This window comes from Phyllostomus hastatus, unplaced genomic scaffold (genome assembly GCF_019186645.2).
Source record: "Phyllostomus hastatus isolate PE091 unplaced genomic scaffold, TTU_PhHast_1.1 phas_contig_1021, whole genome shotgun sequence".
In the NCBI taxonomy this organism is placed as follows: Eukaryota; Metazoa; Chordata; class Mammalia; order Chiroptera; family Phyllostomidae; genus Phyllostomus; species Phyllostomus hastatus.
Genome location: NW_025333505.1, coordinates 285,440 through 306,592, shown reverse-complemented (window position 1 = coordinate 306,592; position 21,153 = coordinate 285,440). Strand labels below are relative to the sequence as shown.

Here is a 21,153-nt window from a genome sequence, read left to right as displayed (position 1 = left end):
CTGGTATGGGAGGAATTGTACCCGTTCTCTTAGTATCTAAGATGTTTCTGCCCTGGCTGGTGTGGCTCAGTGGGTTGACGCCAGCCTGTAAACCAAAGAGTCACCAGTTCAATTCCCAGTCTGGGCACAGGCCTGGGTTTCAGGCCAGGTCCCCAGTAGGGGGCGTGTGAGAGGCAACCACACATTGATGTTTCTCTCCCTCTCTTTCTTCCTCCCTTCTCCTCTCTCTAAAAATAAATAAATATATTTTAAAAATATCTAAGATGTTCCTTCCTTCCTTCCTTCTTTCCTTCCTTCCTTTTTCTCCATCTCCCACTCTCTGTTTTGGTTTCCCTCCCCAGGGACCGAGGCCTGGGACCTATCCGCAGCTCTCAGCAGTCGGCTTACCCCAGGAGAGGCACCTGGCTGAAAAAGCTGCAGCCCAGCTCTTTGGAGAAAGAGGAATGGTTAGGCAGGGATAGACCTAGACGTCAGCGGCGCTAGAGGCCTGGGCCTGGGCACCAAGCCTCCTTGCTCCAAACCTCAGAGAGTCCCTGCTTCGCACTTACACGTGCTCTACCCCTGCGCCATCCCTGCATCTGTCCGAGGCTCTCTCGGTTATGTGGGACTGTGGGGTGAGACTTCGGCTCTTTAATTCAGATTATTCTGAAGTGTGATTGGCCTACCCGGATCGAGGAGGACTGTTCTTTGGCCAAGAGTATCGAGAAGCTGGAACCTCCACACATGCTCTCGAGGCCCACTTACCGGAGAAGGTAGGTGTGTCAAGCTTCTAAGACTCCACGAGGCCCGGCATGTGGCAGTCTGCCTTTCTTAAAAAAAAAAAGGAGTTAAGAGCACTGGCAGGCAGATGATTCCCCCCGCCCAGGATTCTAAAGACCTTGATGACCATGAACACACATCTTTGCCCAGTCTCCTTATTTCCCTAGGAGCGATTCCTGAAAGTGAACATACCAAGCTCAAGGCCATGCCCGCTGGAACGGTGGCTCCGGGCAGCGGTCCTCAGCGGGAACTCGGTGCTGGCGGGCCTCCTGTGCTCGCCCTGTACTTTTCCATCCCCCCACCCCCACCTCCATGGTCCTGCAGTGTTCGCTCGGCCCCTCCCTGGAGTGTTAACAATCAGCTTCAGAAAAGCATCCAGAAATTCGGAACTGGCACAACCATCCAGGTGCGGAGCGTGCCTCCCGGACTCGCAGCCCCAGACCCTGACCCTGGTCTGACCGGGCTCACCAGACCTCCCCCGCCAGACTCTCCAAGGCAACACTTAAGCCAGAATGCCCTCCAGGTTACCTGGGAAACCAAATGAGCGATCAGAGGGCTGCTTGGTGAGGCTGCAGCCAGAGCAAATGGAATTGAATCCTCTGGAGGGTATTTTCTCAGGCCCAGAAAATTTGTATGAGCTATTCCTGTTCGAAAGTACTGTCTGTTCTCGACAGCCCAGAACATCCATGTGCCCCGAGCTGGGGGCCTCAGCGTCCTCCCTCCCTGCAGGTCACTGAGTGCTGTCACTCCGTGTCCTGAACACGAGCATCCCTTCTCCTCCACCTGGTGTCTCAGCTCAGTGACCCACTTCCTGTGCACAAATCTTCGCCCACCAATGGAGGGTAGAAGGTAGGGAACTTAATTTTTCTACAAACCGGCGTGACCTCTGATCTGTGTCCTGCTCTGCTAAGTGGCAGAAATCTAATGTCCCAACCCCCCAGGAAACCCCACAATTTCCCCCGTCTTGCAGCCAGGTTCTGAAGGGGTTTTCAGGGCACCGCAGCCGTGGGTGGGTGGGCACTGGTTCTCTATGTCAGCTCAGTCACGTTGTGAGTGCGGGACCTTCTGAGCTCACGCTGGTGCCCCCCGCATCTCCTGCCCCCCGCATTTCCTCCTGGAAATGTGGGTTCCCTGGCACTGCCAGCATTGGCACCTCCCACATGTGGCCGTCCCGTTCTGGCGCAATGTTCTCTGCTCTGGTGCCACTCTTACTCCCTGAGTCGCCCAGCACGCAGACTGTTGGAATTTGACAGCCGACGCTGGCACTGTGCATTCTGCAGGGTCGTCCCCTCCCTGTGGGGTTACAGGCAGAAGACCCACCCGGCTGGATGGGGGGAGCGGCTGGATAGCAGCCCTAGGAGGCTTGGTGACTGTCTCCGCTATGTCCTGCCACACCTGAACTGTAGGAAGACCCCCCCCCGTCTCTCCATCCCTCCTCCATGACCCCCCTCCTCTGTACCCTTCCAAGACAGCCGTGCGGGGGCCACCCGGCGACTCAGCACTGAACACTTTCCACACGTTGTCTCCTTTTGTCTGCACATCGACCCTCCGGAAAGGGGCGACCATTATCCCCGGTTTACAGGTGGGGAGGCTCAGAGAAACTCGGCTCCCCGGGACTGTCTAACTAACCCCAGAACTGCAACCGGCGACCGTGTGGCAAGAATCCTTGCTACAACACAGATTGAACCAGGTCTCTGTCTGAGAGGCAGCATTAGATGAAACACCAGCCGGTTCCTTCCTGTCTGATTTCCCTTCTACGATATTCGGGAGATACCGGTGCACCCCCGTGGCTGTACGCTATCTGGTTGTGACACAATTAATCAGGTCATGGCTCTCTCTGACAGTCCTTTGGAGAAGTCACTTTGAGGGTTTCTGCTCATAAACATGTCTTTCCGTGTCACTTCTGACGGCCAGTCCTACCGCTGGGTGCCGATTCTAGTTTCACTTTTACAGGGCGGTGGAACCCTGCAGTTTCATCCCAAATACAAATAAAAGTGGGCGGGCCCCCGGAGAGGCAGAGGTAAGTGCTCTTCCCCGCAAAGCGCAAGGCAGGAGCCCACCTGGTCTAGCCGCTGGGGCCCGCCCAGGCGCCCTCATTCGTCACCGAGCCCGGTGTTGCCGGTGATGCTGGCGATGCCGGAGATGCCGCTAACGAGCCAGAGGCCACAGGGACTGGTCCTCGATGTGCGCCTGTGTTTCTTCTTGCTTCTGAGCCAAGTCCCTCCTGGAAATGTCAGCCTGTCTCCATGGCACTCGGACGCATGAGGAGTTTCCGCCTGAAACACCAGTTCGGTTTCTTAGTGCAAAATGCAAAACCAAACCAGAACCAGAAATGGAAACAGTGATTTTTAATTAGCATAGTTTCCTTTGTCGTCTATAAAAATATGTATCTATGAGAAAGAAAGATTTCTTCCCTTTTATCAAGGAAGATCTCAAATATAGAAAAAAGTGGTGGTATCTATCCAGTATATATGTGTCAGGGTTCTCCAGAGAAACAGAACCAAGTACACACACACACACACACACACAATTTTATATAACTGATTGTATATAGATACAATTTATATAACCAATTATATATAAATTTGTATAACTATATGAGTTTATATAATTGATTATACATACACATATATAATTTATATAACCAATTGTATGTATAAGTTGGTATAACTATGTATAATTTTATATAACTGATTGTATATAGATACAATTATATATATAAATGGGTGTAACTATATATGAGTTTATATAACTGACTACATACATATAGAACTTATATAACCAATTGTATATCATTGTATACTATCTACATAGAGAGAGAGAGAATGAGGAATTGGCTCACGCCATTACGGAGGCTGAGGTGTTGCGTGGCCCCGCCCTCTGCAGCCCTGATGTAGCTCCAGCCAGAGCCTGAAGGCCGGAGGCCCAGAGCTGATGGTGTGAACTCGGGTCCGAGGCAGACCAGTGTCTCGGCTCCAGCAGATGGGCAGAGAGCAAGTTCGCCCTTCTCCTGCCTTTCTGTTCTGTTCGGGCCCTCGCTGAACGGCTGACACCAGCTAATCTCATCCAGAGACACCCTCACACACACCCCCCAAGGTAACATTTAACCAAATACTTAGTGGGTGCGCCAAGGTGTTCACCGCATTACAACTTTCCCCATCACACACCCGTCCCACGGCTTTAGCAGGCAACGGTGGAACTTGCTTACATCCTCTGTTTCATTAGGAGCTGCCCATGGTTTTATTCCAATTCCCCATCTCTGCTAACTCACTTTTTTTTTGATAGGCTATTTGGTTCTGTTGGAATATAGTTAATACAGAAAGTGTAGAACAAATGCTTGATTGCGTCCTTTTCTTTATGAGTTTTCAGAATAGCAAATTGATGCCTTAGCAACAACCTTCAAATCCAACTAGTCGGAGCTTTAAAAAAATATACCATAATGAGTCAATGGCTTTTTTAAATGCATGTTTTATGTGTTCCAATCCATTGCACTTGGTCTTCTTTTTCATCCTCAAATTGTCCCATCTCCGGCTTCTGGGAGCCTGTTCCACTGGCTCCCACGTCCACTGCAAGTGGCTCTAGCAGTCTTGGGGAGCTTCCTTGTTTTCTGTGTGATATGAGTGTGTGTTCGCACAAGTAGAGCGGAATTGCCAGGCTGGGTGGGCTGCCTAAGTAGCTGTCATGCCCAGTCTACGAGGCAGAGGGAGGTGGGTCGCACTGGAGAAGTGCTGGCTGGAGCCCCCCAGATGGGAAGGCAGGTCCGGGTTGGGGAGCAGGCAGACTCCCAACAGAACCGTCTTTGGGGAGACCTCCGGCAGAACTGGGAAGGCCTGGCTGAAGGTCCCGGGCTCAGCCCCGGGGGAATGGGGCCCTGGGGAACCGCTTGCCTCCACGTGGCCTGAGCAGACCTGGACGAGGAGTGAACCTGAGCGCCCATCACAGACTCGAGATTCCGGCAAAACGCAGCAGCAAAGGGGAAGACAGACCGAAGAGACCCAGGCCGGGTTCCCCACCGCTTTCGGTGGGCGAGGCCTCACGTGACTTGATTATTTTTAAATTTTCCATTGTATTTGTAAAAGTAAACAGGGAAATCACAGAATTTGCATGACACAATGCACAAAAGGTACAAAAAGCATGCAGTCGGAAGCAACTGCCCGCAGCGGGTGAGTGGGTAGATAGGCTGTGGTACGTGCGGACAGCGGAGCCGTCCCCAGCCCTGCAAAGGAGCGAGCTGACGAGCCAGAAGACAGGGAGGAAGCCTCGCCGTGTAGTATTCAGCGAGAAACGCCGATGCGAAGAGGGTTGCCTACTGTATGACGGTCTGGAAAAGGCAACGCTGTGAGGACAGTCAGCAGGTCAGCGGGTGCCAGGAGTCCGGGTGTGGGGGAGACCAGCAGGCAGAGCCCGGAGGACTCTCAGGGCAGCGACACAGCGTTCGGTGCGGCACCGCACGGCTGACTGCGTGCGTCACACACCGGTCCCAGCCCCCAGAATGCACACCTTTCCCAGAGCAAACCCTAACGTCAGCTGTGGACTTGGGTGACAATGACGTGTCAGCGGCTCACCCACTGGAACGTGTGCCACTCTGGTGAGGGACGCTGACAGTGGGGAGGCTGTGTATGGGGGGGCGGCAGGGATCTATGGGAAATCTCTGCATCTTCCTCTCAACTTTCTGCAAATCTAAAGCCAAAAAACCCCTTAAGAATAAACAAACAAACAAACAAACAAATAAATAAATAAATGAAATTTAAAAAACTATACAGTAAAAATTCTTCCTTTCACTAAGCCTCCCCTGAAGGAAGCCCATGTTAATAATTTCTTTTCTTTTTAAAAAATCCTCACCGAGGATATGTTTTTATTGTTCTTAGAGAGGAAGTGGGGAGGGGAAGAGGGAGAGAGAGAAGCATCGATTGGTTGCTTCTGTATGTGCCCTGACCAGTGACTGAACTTGCAACCTGGGTATGTGCACTGACTGGGAATCGAACCTGCAACCTTTTGGTGTCTGGGATGAGTCTTCCGTCAACTGAGCCACATGATCCGTACATGTGAGTCATTAAAGCATAGGCTCTCCCTGACTCTTCACATGTAAACGCAAATGGTAGCATAATATACACATCACCAAGAAGCCCAGCAGAGTAAAGGGAAATGTGGGAAAATTATAGGGGGCACCCAGATTTGAACTGGGGACCTCTTGATCTGCAGTCAAATGCTCTACCCCTGAGCTATACCCCCTGCTGGAATGAATGGGCCTCCTCAGGACTTCTCCATGGGGTAGCCACACCCAAGACACCTGTAACAACAGCTATGACACCTAATATTTATTAAGCACTTACAACAAGTGAGGCAAACTATTCTAAGAGCTTCATATAAATGAATTTAACAGTGATCTGTGATAGTGCTACCCGGACGACCGGGTACCACAGATGACGGTGACACAGGGGACGGAAGCAGCTTGCCCCCACTCACAAGGAGTAAGCGACAGAATCAAGAAGTCGGTGGCCTCCACTTCATCCTGCCTCGACTCAGCTGCCCTTGAGGATGGCGGTCAGGGCTCTGCTGCCTCTGGACCAGCCCGTCTCCCTGCCCTGTGACAACCAGCAGCCCCTTGTCCCCCACCTCTCTGCAGACTCTCCCCCCTTTCATGATGGGGTGGCCCGGAAGAGCAGACAGGGGACTAAAGCCAGGGCCTGGCAAGCACCCTCTGGAGGTCAGAGACCTTGAACGGAGGTGATCTAAGTTTGCAAGTTCATTGGCTTTTATATGACAATGCCTTCCCATGGCACAGCATCAAAAATGTACGAACCAGCACACGGAGAAAACTCAAGACTGTTATTACTGCGGCAATCATTTTGCAATGTATACATATATGGAATCATTATGTTGTACCCCCAAATTTCTACAATGTTACACGTCAATTATGTCGCAATAAAACCAGAAAAATATTACGAAGTAAAAAGCAATCACTTCAGTCTAGCTAACATCCATGAGAACTTGGACGATCTCCTCTCTCAGCAACTTTCAAACACATAACACAGTGTTGCTAACCGGAGCCGCCATGCCGCACATCGCACCCCAGCGGTCATTAATCTTGGAACTGCCTCGGTTTCCTTTTTTGTGAGGTGGGGACCGCTGATGAAAGCACCTGTCTCGCAGGCTTCCTGTGAGGACCAAATAAGAAGGTGAAGACATCTCTCAACAGAGGGCACGGAGGCGGGAGGGGGGAGCCCCCGAGGTGCAGCAGGGCAGGGCGGGGCCCAGTTTCATTCTAGAGGGGATGCTGGAGCCACAGCGACCAGGGAAGGCTGGTGGGAGCCTGATGTCCAGGCAAAAGTGACGCACAGGGGGCACCCGGATTTGAACCGGGGACCTCTTGATCTGCAGTCAAATGCTCTACCCCTGAGCTATACCCCCAGTTGTATATGCTTTCTTACTCACACCTCCATACGTACACAGCCACACCCAGACCCTATAAACCATCACAGCCTCTGAGTCTTCTGTTTCATGTCTCACTGTCACTCCTAACTGGCCTTTCTCATGGGAACCCCAACCCGTAATTGATGGTTTGGTCACAATCGTTAGCTCACAGCAGGAGACAGCAGGGGCCAAGGACCCTCCCATTACCTAGATGAGAAAACCCAGGTGGTCTGGAGCCCTTCCCCACACCGAGCTCTGGGTCGGAGGGCCCGGCCCATCTGGTCTACCTGTCTTTCCTTCACCCATCCTTTCTTTTTGCCCCCCTTCTCTTTTATTCGCCCGTCTTTCCTCTTCCCGCTCTTCTCTGACCTCGCTCACTGCCCTCCTCCCCACCCGCCCCCTTCGCCTACCGCCCAGGCCTCCTTAGTCCTTCATCCAGTCCCAGTTGTGTCTTTTAAAACTGCTGGCCTGAGGTACGAAGGAAAGACAGGCCTCGTCAACAAGGGGTGGAGCCTTTACTCCCCCAAACAAGACAGATGGGGGGAAGCCGAGAAAACGGTGACAATAACAGCGCAGCCTTGGAGGACTTGTCCTGGGAAATATTAGGCCATCCACCAAAACACCAGACTGAAAACAGCCCCAGGGACCGGGCCCCTGGAAGGCAGACCTGCCGATCCACCGCAGTAAACGTGCAGGTTTAACGAGAGACAGCCACGGCCTGCTGGCTCCGCGGCCCTGCTGCCGCTTCTCCCTGAGACACCCACGCTTGCCCGGTTTGCTCCCTGGCTAAAGACCAAGGCTGAAAATAAATAGAGCGATTATGGGCAACTCCTTAAACTTTCTTCTTTTGACTCCTCTACAGTCTCCAACTGTATTGCATACAATGTGTTACTTTCAAAATCAGAAAAAACAATAAAGGCCTTCTGGCCAAGACGGAGGCATAGGCAGACACACTGTGCCTCCTCGAACAACCAAAAGAAGGACAATAACAAATTTAAAAATAAAAAACAACCAGAACTGACAGAAAATTGAACTGTATGGAAGTCCGACAACCGAGGAGTTGAAGAAGAAACATTCATACAGACTGGTCAGAGGGGCGGAGTTGGGCAGCTGGGCAGAGACACTTGCAGCAAGGCGGGGGCTGGTGGACCGGGAGGTCCCACATTCACATGCAGATAAACCAGGAGGAACAACTGGGGAGCGAGACAGACCATGCAACCCAGAGTTCCAGCACCGGGAAATAAAGCCTCAAGGCCTCTGACTGAAAACACCTATGGGGGTTGTGGCATCAGGAGAAATTCCCAGCCTCACAGGAGAGTTTGTTGGAGAATCCACAGGGTCCTAGAATGTGCACAAACCCACCCACCCGGGGAATCAGCACCAGAAGGGCCCAAGTGCTTGTGGGAAGTGGGGGAAGTGACTGAAAGCTGGCCGAGAGCCTGTTCCCTCTCGGACCTTCCCCCACATACAGTGTCACGACGCAGTGATGTGGGTTGCCCCACCTGGATGAACACCTAAGGCTCCACCCCTCACTATGTAACAGGCATGCTGAGACAAAAAAAAAAAATAGCCCAAATAAAAGAACAAAGCTCCAGAAAAAATACAACTAAGCGACAAAGAGATAGCCAACCTGTCAGATGCACAGTTCAAAACACTGGTAATCAGGATGCTCACAGAATTGGTTAGGTATGGTCGCAAAATAGAGGAAAAAATGAAGGCTATGCAAAGTGAAATAAAGGAAAATGTACAGGGAACCAACAGTGATGGGGAGGAAACCAGGACTCAAATCAACGGTGTGGACCAGAAAGAAGAAAAAAACATTTAACCAGAACAGAATGAAGAAACAAGAATTCAAAAAAATGAGGAGCTCAGGAACCTGCAGAACATCTTTAAATGTTCCAACATCCAAATCATAGGGGTGCCAGAAGGAGAAAAGGAAGAGCAAGGAATTGACAAATTATTAAAAAAAATAATAATGGAGAACTTTCCCAATCTGGCAAAGGAAATAAACTTCCAGGAAGTCCAGGAAGCTCAGAGATTCCCAAAGAAGTTGGACCCAAGGAGGAACACACCAAGGAACATCATAATTACATTAGCCAAGATTAAAGATAAGGAGAGAATCTTAAAAGCAGCAAGAGAAAAGGGGATGGTTACCTACAAAGGAGTTCCCATAAGACTATCTGCTGATTTCTCAAAAGAGACCTTATAGGCAAGAAAGTCTAGAAAGAAATATTCCAAGTCATGAAAGGCAAGGACCTTCATACAAGGTTAGTCTATCCAGCAAAGCTATCATTTAGAATGGAAGGGCAGATAAAGTGCTTCTCAGATAAGGTCAAGTTCAAGGAGTTCATCATCACCAAGCCCTTATTATATGAAATATTAAAGGGACTTATCTAAGAAAAAGAAGATAAAAAATATGAACAGTAAAATGACAACAAACTCACAGTTATTAACAATTGCACCTAAAACAAAACAAAAAACAAACTAAGCAAACAACTAGAACAGACACAGAATCACAGAAATGGAGATCACATGCAGGGTTATCAGCGGGGAAGTGGGAGGGGGAGGGAGGGAGAGGGAAAAGTTTCAGAGAATAAGTAGCATAAATGGTAGGCAGAAGATAGACAGGGTGAGGTTAAGGATAGTATAGGAAATGTAGAAGCCAAAGAACTTCAATATATGACCCACGGACATGAACTAAAGGGGGGAAATGTGGGTGGGAGGGGTGTGCAGGGCGGAGGGAAATAAAGGGGAGGAAATAGGACAACTGTAATAACATAATCAATAAAATGTATTTAAGAATAAGTAAATAAATAAATACAATAAAAAGACACAGTTGGGGTATATATGTGTGTGTGTGTGTGTGTGTGTGTGTATATATCTATATATATATATAAAATTCAGCACAAATAGCACCCCTTTTTTATTACAAAATCATACACACATAATTCAGTAACATAATATCAACTCAAGCACACCATGACATTTTAGGTGAAATGTTCAAATTAGAAAAAAAGAAAAACCAATAAATACTACACATTTAAGCATATTCCCCTCTAGAAATGGCGAGCAATACCATTTCCAACTGACGAACTTAGTAATTGCTCTGTGACAGAAAAGACCCATGGAATGCTCACCTGAGAAATAGGCATGATAATTGACATAGAACTCATCCAAGCTTTGAAAGGAATAATTATTTGCATTTTTACAGAGGAGGACGCAGCCTCAGAGCTTCATCTGCCATCTGGCCCCCCTCCAGGTTAGGACGCGTGCCCCTCTAAGACATTCATAAAGGCTCAGATGCGTTGAGGGTTTACTATGTTGGAGGCACTGCGGGGACCTCTGCCGCCCGAGAATCCTTGGTAAAACTGTTATCTCCCATGCACTGGCTAAGATGACCTCCAACCCTTCTACAGAGGAAGAAACAGACACTCGGGGACTTCGGGAACTTTCATTCATTCAACAAACTGTCCGCACCCACTGCAACCCACATTCGATGGGAGGCACTGAGGTCTCCGTGCTGAGCAAGGCAAACCAGCAAGGTCCCTGCCCTCGTGGAGCTTGTGTTCCGAGGGGTGAAGGGAGCAGACACGCACAGAACCCCGTGGAAAAGATTGTCGCAGACACTTGAAGACGCTTTAGGAAAACAAAGCAGAGGGGTGTGATGGAAGATGGTGGGGGTGACGTGGTGTGCTCAGGGAAGTGACCGTTTGAGCTGCAGTCTGGCTGGTAAGAACCCAGTATGGATGAATTTGGGTGCAGAACATTCCAGGCTGTGGGTAGAATGATCGCCAAGGCTTTAAGGCGGGAACTAGCTAGGCAGGGTTGTGGCGCTCAAGCAGTACCAGTGTGGCTGCAGGAGAGGGACAGAGCAGGACGGCATCGAGCAGAGGTGCGGCAGGTCACAATGCATGGGGCTCTGTAAGCCATGGTCAGTGGTGGGTTTGATTTCATTGCCATATCAGCGAGGGTGGAGCCTAGACTGAACATGAACCTGTCTCATTCCAGGTGCAGGGGCTTTCCCGACGGGCTCTCTGCAGAGCACTTGACCCAGGACCTATCGTGACAGGCTCCCCGAGTCAGTCCATAAACCTCCTTGGCTGCGAATTTAGGTTTGCTATTGTTCATCCAGTCGGCCATGTTCCTACCCTCATGGAGGCCATGTTCCTACCCTCATGGAGGTCACATTCCAGCAGAGGCACATGGGAGTGTGATGTACTGTCCCTCAGATATTTCTCCAACTACCATCATGGAAAGAGCCATCCACCCAGAGAACAGGACAGGGTGACCCTAGCCTACGGGGTCAGAGAGTTTCTCTGAGGAAGTGACATTTCCACGACACCTTGCAGGAGGAGAGGAAGTTACTTAGCCCAGGAGGACCAGGCAGCGTGGGTGGAGCCCGAGCCAGACTGTGGAGAGAAGGCCAGAATGCTGGAGTCAGGGACAGCGCCTCCTGTGGGTTACACAGTGTCTTCCCACGTAAGTCCTCCCAGGATCCACAGAATGACCGCATGTGGAAACAGGGTCATCGCAGATGTAATGAATATAATGACGATGAAGTCATACCGGAGTAGGTGGGGCTTAATGCAATATGACTTGGTGTGCTTATTAGTAGAGACACGAGGAAAAAGCCAGGAGACAATGGAGGCAGGCATGGGAGTGATGTGTCTCCAGGCCAAGAGATGCCCAAGAGGACCAGCCCCCACCAGAATCTAGGTGAGAGGCATTGACCAAATTCTCCCTTGGAGCCTCTAGTGAGAACCAACCATGATGGCACCTGGGTTCGGGACTTCTAACCAATAAATTTGTTGTGTAAGACCATCCAGTTGGTGGTACTTCACAACAGCAGCCCTAGGGAAACCAACTAATAAACTAATACCCAGCCAGAGATAGGGCTGGAGAGGCAGGCAGGGCCTGGGGTGCCCTCAGGGTGTTCTGGATTTTACCCCCAAGTCTCAGCGCCCACCCCAACCCTCCCCCTCAAGAGACCGTCTTCCCAATTCTCATCTCTGGCTGCAGGTACCCACCAGAGAACAAACATGAACTGGGGGACCTTCTGGAGGTGGGTTTGGCAATACGCATCAAAAGCCTTTAAAAAAAAAAAGTCCATATCCTTTGACAGGGCAAGTCCACCTCTTGGACATAACTAGACAAATACCTGAAAATATTTCAAGGACCAGAAGAGGTCCGGGGCGCTTCTCAAAGTCCATCCACCTGCACATGGGGTAAGTGCATCTGCCACTGGCTTAAGTGACCGGAGCTTGAGGACAGTTGTTAAAATGAACTGCTGCCCGGGAAAAGGCTTTATAAGGCCTGACTCTAGGGTAAATTCCAAGGGCCCTCCCTTCTTGGTCCCCGCGACTCCGGCACTGCTGTGCGCTCTCCTGGGGGGGGGGCTCGTTCCAGCTCTGTCGCCCCCTGCACAACCCTAAGGCCCTCCCTTTGTGTCCACACCACCTGGTCCCCAGCTCCGCATCTGCACAAAGCGCGGGCCCCATCGGGCGAGGCGCGGGAGGAAACGAGAAAGCGCGGGAGGAAGGGCTGGTCGCTGGAGCGCAGCAGCACGGTTCCGGAACTGGCCCGGAGGAAGGGCCACCGCGCGGCCCACCCGGCCGTTTCTGGGACGGCCCCTTCCTGGGCGCGCGACGGCGATCCCGCGCCACCACCGAGAGGCCTGAGTTCCTAGAGCGGCCGCGGGCAGCCAGGTGCGGCGCAGGCCTCCCGGCCTCCCGGCTCCGGCCGGCAGGGGGCAGCACGGCCCGGCGGCCCCACGTGGCGCGGGCGCCGAGGACCCGGGCGGGAGGCGGGGCCAGAGCGTGCTCCTCGGGTCCGCGGGAGGGCGAGGGGAAGCTCGAATCGAAGAATTTAAAAAATTCAAGTCGTCAAAAATTAAATTTTACAAAACACAAACACACTTCTTGAAACCTTAAATCTACAGACATACTTTTTAATTAAAAATTTTACAGTGGTTATTAATCCCGGCCTCCCATCGTCCCGTAGCATCCCCTACCACGCCCGTGGGGGAAAGACACGGTGTGCCCCCATTTCGCAGGTGCTCACTCGGACCCCACACTGAGGGGGTAGATGGAGTCTCAGGCACGAAGAGACGGAGCCAGGAGTTCGGCGAGGGCGGCTGACGACAGCGCAAGGCTGTCCCCGTGGGGACCTCCAGGATTGGGGGCCTGGGACTAGGGTGGTCGCCTCCCGGGGGTTCCGACGTCCCAGTGTTGTGGTGCGCGCGCGCCGCTGCGGTAGGGAGCGGGAAGGCTCAGCGGAGCAAGGCCACTTAAACCAAGAGAAGGTCTGTGCGAACAGACCAGTCACAACGTGACAGCTCGCGGCCAGCCAAGCACCGGTAGGAGGGCGCCCTGGATGCCAGGGACGTGCCTGCGGCTCCATCTCCTCGCAGTCTAGCTCCGCCGCCCGGGCACCCGCCCCTGGACCGCCTTCTCAGGGGCCTGGGTGACCTTCCTTCAAAGGCCCAGCAGCCCAGAGGACCTGTGCCATCACTCCAGGTACCCTGAGACTGGTAAGAGGATTCAGTACTGACTCTGGGGCTGTACCTAGTATTTGAGCTGAAATATGGGAGGAAATGATGAGATACATTTTTATTACATCTTTTAAAGCTTTGGGATTAGCTTTAATGAAGAAGGTCATCTGCAACCCAGCGCGGCAGAGATTTGGGGCTCTACCTGTGTTTCTTCCTGCACTGTTATCTGTGAATTTTTTTTGCCCATTCACTTAACATTTATTGAGTACCTTGCAGGGCCAGACCCAGGAGCAAGTACAGAAACAGAAGCCCGCCCTTGGGGACATCGAGCACGCATGCCACCCAGTGTGCCCACCGAGCCCAGGAAAGTGGGGAGGGAGACCCTCAAAACTGCCTGTAGTTGGGTTGTGTGGCCCAGGGTCCTGCCTGGCTGTAACTCGCTACTTGAATCTTCCCTTGCCTTCACAGTGTAGGCGTTTTGCTGTAAAAATAACTTTGGGGATCCTTGTAGCTTCTGGCGGGGCTTTTCTGGACATCTGTGCTGCTAGTTCCCCAGCCTTCCAGGGATTCTTGGTGGGTGTCAGCCGGCTGGATTCATGGGTGAGGTTATAAGGGCTCCGCTGTCTGCTGAGACCATCTCCCAGGGATGGAGAGGTTACAGAGAGGAGAAATGCAGGTATACCCTAAAAGGAAGAAAAATACTTAAGGAACCCTGTGTCCTATAAAAGCATTGAGCATAAATGAAACATACAGAGTTTGGATTGAGACTGGAGAAAGTTATAGCAAAAGAGAGGGGTGAGCAGGACTTGGCCAGGGCAGAGGGTTTGAAGCAGTTTCCTCTTCTGAGACCCCCTCAGAGCAGCCCCCAGGGCCGGGCGGGCCAGGCAGTGGGGAGTTAGCTGCCCTCACCCCTCCAATCCCAGCCCCTCTGGCTCCACTCATTATTTTACATATGTAGCTTCTGAAAGTGGTTTTATTTAAACTAGAGATCCTAGGCTAAAAATAAAAGCTTGAAAACCCTGACACATGAAGCACAGAAAATTTGGCCGATCGTTGTAAACTTGATGAAGATTTTGTGTCCTGAATCCGAAAGAGATTCTAAAATACACTAGTAGAGACCGAGTTTCTATAGAGCGGGGATGAATTCTAATCATCCACTGAATTTCACAGGTGTGGAGATGGTTAAAAGTCCTCATCCTGGGGAGGGGGGAATAAAATTATTTCTTCTGTTTTATGGCCAAAGTCTGATACCATCTCTTGAAGAAATTAGGGGCTCCTTAGAAATTTAATTCTGAGATTAGTTTTTATTGCTTAGAACTCTGAAATTCCTTTGTGGTAAGAAAAAAACCAACAGCCAACTTTTCATTTAGGGGGAAAGTGTTTTAAATTAATTCTGAAATTCTGTTGTGCAATTATTACCTGCATTAGTCTTTTTGGTAAAATGAACACCCAGGCAAGTTTGTATACAGTTTATGCTGTCCCCAGACTCCGCGGAACCGGAAGAGATTTGCACAGGAAAACGCGTCTATTTCTTCTCACATGCCTACTGTTTGAATGAAATATACTGGAGATGGGTGTGCTTGGGTTTGGATATTGACTTGCTTTGTGAGTGGTACTCTGAAACATAGGTGATTTAATTTTTTCTAACCTTATTTCAAAATGCATCACAAACCTCTGGCTTGGTACGGCAGCGATGCTTCAAGATAAACCAAGGAAACCACTGGGTTAGCACGGGAAAGGGATAATAATTTCAGCGGGACATTTGTTATTAAACTGCTTGGGGTAGCTATGCCAACCACCTTACGGCCTTTACCTTTGAATAACATTAATGTGCTGACGTCCAGTGATGAAAGGCAATGCAATGAGGATAATCCAGACATAAAAATCTCATCTTAGATCTTAGAATCTGCATAAATAATTTACCTGCTGAAAATTTGATCAAGGAACCTTGTGATTCTTGGACCATCCCTTCAGTAGAAGCACAGCTAATGTCTCATTTCATAACCTGTTTAATCTCCTTAATTGAATTTAGCTTAAATCCAATCAATTTCAATCCTTGGAGGGCATAACTTTAGCATTTGTGTGTCCTGGAAATAAAGAACTGATTGATTGTGCTCCTCTAAATGGTTATACATGTATTAGACTCTACTGATTCTAAATGGAAGCAGTGTTACCCTGATATTTGTTATTTAAAAAATAACATTACCAGTGAGGGTAATTTTCACTGGCCGATTTTTGTCATTAACATTCAACTTTCTATTATCCTAGTTAGTAGACGGTAGTGATGCTTCTGTCTTCTAGTCTGAGTTAGAGACCTTGGACATTATTCTATAAAGAGAAGCAGTGAGCACATCTCTGGGGAAGTAGGGGAAAGAATGGTGGGAACCCCAACGGGGAGTATAAGCCTGAAAGATTTCAAGTCAGGGTGTGAGTGCTATTTGATTAGGGTGCAGGCGCATTTGCCTTGTAGTGTCCTCCCCTCGGCTCCTTCTCCGGCTGTTGAATGGCTCCTCAGGCCCCAGCATCGCAGACAAGCACAGCAAGGGAGCCCCTTAACAGACCGTCTCTTCCCAAAGTCCCTCCGGAAGAGAGGGGCTCATTTCAAAACGGGGGCTAGCTTGGTGCTTGGCGCCAGCCAATCCGTTCTCTCCTGGTCAGGAGAGCTGGGTGACAGTCCCAGCGTTGCTGGGCTGGCCGGCCAGCGAGCCATCTACTTTCAGCGGGGTCCACAGCTTACACACAGTGACCGCGGGACAGGTAGAGCTGCCCGTCAGAGAGAAATGGTACTGTTTTGCCTTTTTTTGTAAAGATTTTATTTATTTATTTTTTAGAGAGGGAAGAGAGAGAGATAGAGAAACACCAATGTGCGGTTGCTGGGGGCCATGACCTGCTACCTAGGTATGTGCCCTGACTGGGAATCGAACCTGGGATATCTGGTTCGCAGCCCACGCTCAATCCACTGAGCTATGCCGGCCAGGGCTGCCTTTTTTTTTTTTTTAAAGCACCAAGGCGTGTGTGTGTTTAAAGATTTTATTTGTTTATTTTTAGAAAGAGGGGAAGGGAAGGAGAAAGAGGGAGAGAAACATCAATGTATGATTATCTCTCAAGCATCTCCTGCTGGGGACCTGGCCCGCAACCCAGGCCTGTGCCCTAAATGGGAATCAAACCAGCAACCCTTTGGTTCACAGGCCCACACTCAGTCCCCTGAGCCACACCAGTCAGGGCTTGCTGGGTTTTTTTGTTTGTTTGTTTGTTTTTTAAATAAAGGACCCATGTTGAAGAAATTGGGAGGCAGTATATAAGAGCAGTGAACAGCACATACTTAGGTTTAAATTCTGGCCATGTGACCTTGGGCTAATTGCTTCATCTCTCCGAACTTCATCCGTATACGATTTCATAGGTTGTCACAAGATCAAACACGGTATGTGAGCATTAACTCAGTACAGTGCCTGGGACGTGGTGGGACCCAGTGAACCTTAGTGATGATGGCAATTATCCCGAATAACCGCAAGGCCGGGGCCTGCCCGCTTCCTGGGAGCTTTCACGAAAGGCCAGTCAGCACTGTTTGGTTTAACTCTCCTTCTCTCTCCCTCTCTCTCTCCCTCTCTCTCTCCCTCTCTCTCTCTCTCTCTCCCCTCTCTCTCTCCCTCTCTCTCTCTCTCTCTCTCTCTCTCTCTCTCTCTCCCTCTCTCTCTCCCTCTCTCTCTCTCTCTCTCTCCCTCTCTCTCTCTCTCTCTCTCTCTCTCTCTCTCTCTCTCCCCTTCCTTCATTAAAAAAAAAAAAAATTCTTGTAGCCTGGACTTACCTTTTGTAGAAAATAGAAATAAAAGGGTTAGATTCTATTATGCTTTACCAACAACGAAATACTCCATTCAGGGAACCCAGCTAGAAGCCGCAAATGCAGAATGGATTTTTAAATTTAAATCTAGAAGTTCCCACTATGCCTGGGAAGCAGCAAGAGGCTTCAGTGGCCAAAACACTTTCCAGAAAGCTGGCGAGGCCTTGGCTTGACTCACCGTTGCCCTGGCAACAACAGGGCCCAGCGGCCTCGGGCCCTGATCCCTTAATCTGAGGAGCTGCTACCACGTAGCCTCACGAAAGGTCCCCATAGACACCTGGCTAGCGAAAGCTTCTGTAATGGGAGGGACCCAGAAAAGATGGAGGTGTGACCCTTTCTGCGCAGATCTCCGCCCGCAGGTCCCCAGGACGGTCTCGGCTATCCAGACCCCCAAAAGCCGAGTCTAGAGAATTAGGCCACGGAATCTCCAGCCGTTCTCAGTGTGGTCACGGCCGTGGAGGGCTCCCTGGCCCTTTTGTGTCTCTCCGTGGCACCCAGCGCGATGCTGTGCACGCACAGATTAATAAATACGGGGGCAGCGTGACAATGAGCCTCCCCCGAGGTGCCAGGCGCTCGCCCGGCTGCCCTCGCTGACCCTGCAGGCAGGCGGGAGAGCGGGCGAGGTGGCGGCAGCAGCCTGCTCCTCTCCATCCCCGTGTCCACAGCTGTGACACCACCAGCTGGACACTGAGGCCTTTTTTGCCTCTAATTTTTTTTTAAAAATATGCTCTTACTACATTCATAATTTTGACAAACATATGGCACCGAGCATGTCCTGCTTGATATATTGTTTCCCTTAATTTTTTTGTCTTATGTTTAAAAGTCTGAGGATACAATGGAGTCGTTTTCCAGAGGTGCTGACTTTCCTCTTTTCAATAGCCACTCAGATCCCAGGCAAAGAACTTTGTGGCCAAGCACGCGTGGGCGTGGGACTCAAAAAGACGTGAATTCCAACCCTGGCTCTAGCTGGACAGACGTGACCTGTCCGTTTGGCTGCTGCGTGACTTCGGGCCTATCTGCTCTCTCCGAACCATGAGCTCTCCACCCGGAGAACGAGTGGAAACGATGCAGACGGCGGAGTTAGGAGATGCGCAAAGTCTTCGAAAGCAAGAGGTGTTCCGAGCATGGTGATGCTTCTTGCCGGTACACAACTCCACGGGGCCCGTGGCAACTGGCGACTTAGGAGTTGCAAAGTCTGGCTTTCTAATTTGATTAAGGGCACCCCGGAAAGCCCTGGGAAAGACTACCAGGTACCCAGCAAGGAGGGTGCTGCCCGCTGCAAACTGGCACGTGCGTGTGAGGTGAGTCACCCTGCCCCCCAGATGGGAGATAGCAGAGACTCCAATGTCACGACCGAGCGTAGTTGCCCGTGTGGTTTGATTTGAATGCCCTCGCATGAAAATAATTTTCCACTGCTGCCTGCTGGGGAAGTTTCCTTCTCATCGATTCGTTCTTTTAAAAGACACCACCAGCCCACAACGTACGGGAACTTCTGTTTTTACTAAGCTGTCATGAGCTAGAAGCTCAGAATGAAATTTTAGCCTCTATTCCACTTTTGTCGAAACCCAAGTAGGTGCCAGGGCCTTTGCTACGTATTTGTTCATTAGGTTATTTAAGCCTCAGAACAAGGCAAACCTTGTTATCCCCTCTGCACGGATGCGGAAGTTGGTGTTCTGTTCATTCAGTAATGTGTGCAAGGGCACACGACTCGGTTGAAACCCCCGTCTGCCCCCCTCCAGAGGCCGTCAGACTTTAGTGAGCGCCCTCCGGAGGTGCTGGTCTCGGACCACCATGGAACTGACGGCCGGTGGGAAGGGAGAATCGTGTTGGTATCGGGGACTCTGGATGGGGCGGGGGACGATCGGAGTACAGGGTGCTGGGCCCTTCGAAGAGGCCTGAAGGGGGGGGGTTAGAACCCAGGAAGGGGCACAGGGGCACAGAGACCCCCTGACAGCCCCACTCCACATAAGAAGTTCCGGTCTTTGACTATACCGAATTCTTCAGACCCCAGGGGCCTAGAAAAAGAAAGCTCAAAAACGCCAGTCTTCGTAACAGATGAAGTTACTGGGTTTCTACCTTGCATTTCCCCCCAAAGCACCATGGTCTTTCACTGGAGTCAGAACTCAAGTCTTTGGTCCTCAGGCTCCAGGATGAGTCAAGGTTTGGGGCAGCGATGGGCCTCCCCCAGGTATTTCCAAAGTATCTCTGCTAACCTCTCTTAGAGGCTGCAGATGCCCTTGGTGTTCAAAAGAGCCACTCCCCCCGCCACCCTTGAACTTCCAGCCTGCAGTGCCATGGTCGTGACCTGTCCATTGAACATGGCTGGTCGTTGCGGGCCTGACTACGGCCAGACTCCTTCTCCATCACGTTCAGTCCCTCGGTGTCCACTTGGGTCAGGTGCTCTCTCCTGCTCGGGCATCTCCAGTGGTTTCCCACACAAGGTCAAATTCAGACTCCAGTCTGGAAGTCTTTTTTTTTTTTTTTTAGATTTTATTTATTTACTTTTAGAGAGAGAAGGGACGGAGAAAGAAAGAGAGAGAAACATCAATGTGCGGTTGCTGGGGGCCGTGGCCTGCAACCCAGGCATGTACCCTGACTAGGAATTGAACCTGCGATGTTTGGTTCGCAGCCCGCGCTCAATCCACTGAGCTACGCCAGCCAGGGCCCAGTCTGGAAGTCTTAAATCCCTCTGCACCCCCACCTACCCCGAGCTGAGCTTGTTGACCCTGCCCTCTCTCTACAAGCCGTCTCCAAGTCAGTGCCTGCTCCTGTGTCCGATGCAGCCCACGTTCCACACTCCCGCCTCTAAGAACCCCCCACCAGAAGGCATTCCTCAGTTTCCCCATCTGTGGGATCCTCCCAGCCCACAGACCCGCCTGCGCGGACACGCTGTCCTGACCCGCAGGCTCCTCCTCCCGTGCTCGGCAGAGTGCGGGTGGGCCTGGCCCCCGGCGTCTGCTGCACGGAAGTCCTGCTCTTGGATGCACCTCTCCTCTCCTGCTGGTTCCGGAGAGCAGGGCCCAGACTGGCCACCTCTCCGGCCCTGGGTGCCAGCCCCGGCATCTGCCCCTCCCTGGCTGCCCGCCCGCCCTGATGGCCCACCACCCTTGTGGAAATGTTCAGGGTAAACGGAGAAGTCACATCCTTTCCAGTGTGAGCTCCGGGCATCACTTCCCCTCCCTGTGCTTCTGTTCATGCATCTTTGGAAGGAGAGGAGCGGGGTTTGTGATCTCCGTGGTCCTTTCCGACAGTAACGTAGCATCTCCCTCTAATTATCCTTTAAGTGTCTCTTGTCACCTTCCCTCCCTGGACTCTGTCTCTCAGGTCAGCCTCTCTGCTGCAGCAGAGGTCCAGCCTCCCAGTGCTTGTGGCTGAGGCGGGCACTCTGCTGGCCTCCGTGACGTGTCCCTTCAAACTGCCTGAATTCCCTCGGGGTCACTACCAAGCCCGGGAGCAGAGTGAGAGTCCGTTGCTCTGTGGGCAATGTAACATTTGCTCTAGGCCTCAATGGATGGCGATTATTCATGAATACCTAGGGAAACCAGGGTGCATTCGTGCATGTAACAACACGTCTAAAGAGAGCAGCTTTGGTGCAACAAATTAAAAAAACGTTCAGAACGGTGCCCTTTGTGGTTTCCCCAAAGACGGACAG

At 51.1% G+C, this 21,153-nt stretch overlaps 2 non-coding genes across 2 annotated transcripts; both read right to left on the bottom strand.

Moving 5' to 3' along the window:
* Nucleotides 1–5,919: 5,919 nt before the first annotated feature.
* Nucleotides 5,920–5,991, bottom strand: TRNAC-GCA. The gene has a single exon. It is a non-coding gene; the product is annotated as a tRNA-Cys (tRNA).
* A 1,107-nt stretch (nt 5,992–7,098) lies between these two features.
* On the bottom strand, nt 7,099–7,170 carry TRNAC-GCA. The gene has a single exon. It is a non-coding gene; the product is annotated as a tRNA-Cys (tRNA).
* Between the last annotated feature and the right edge of the window lie 13,983 nt (nt 7,171–21,153).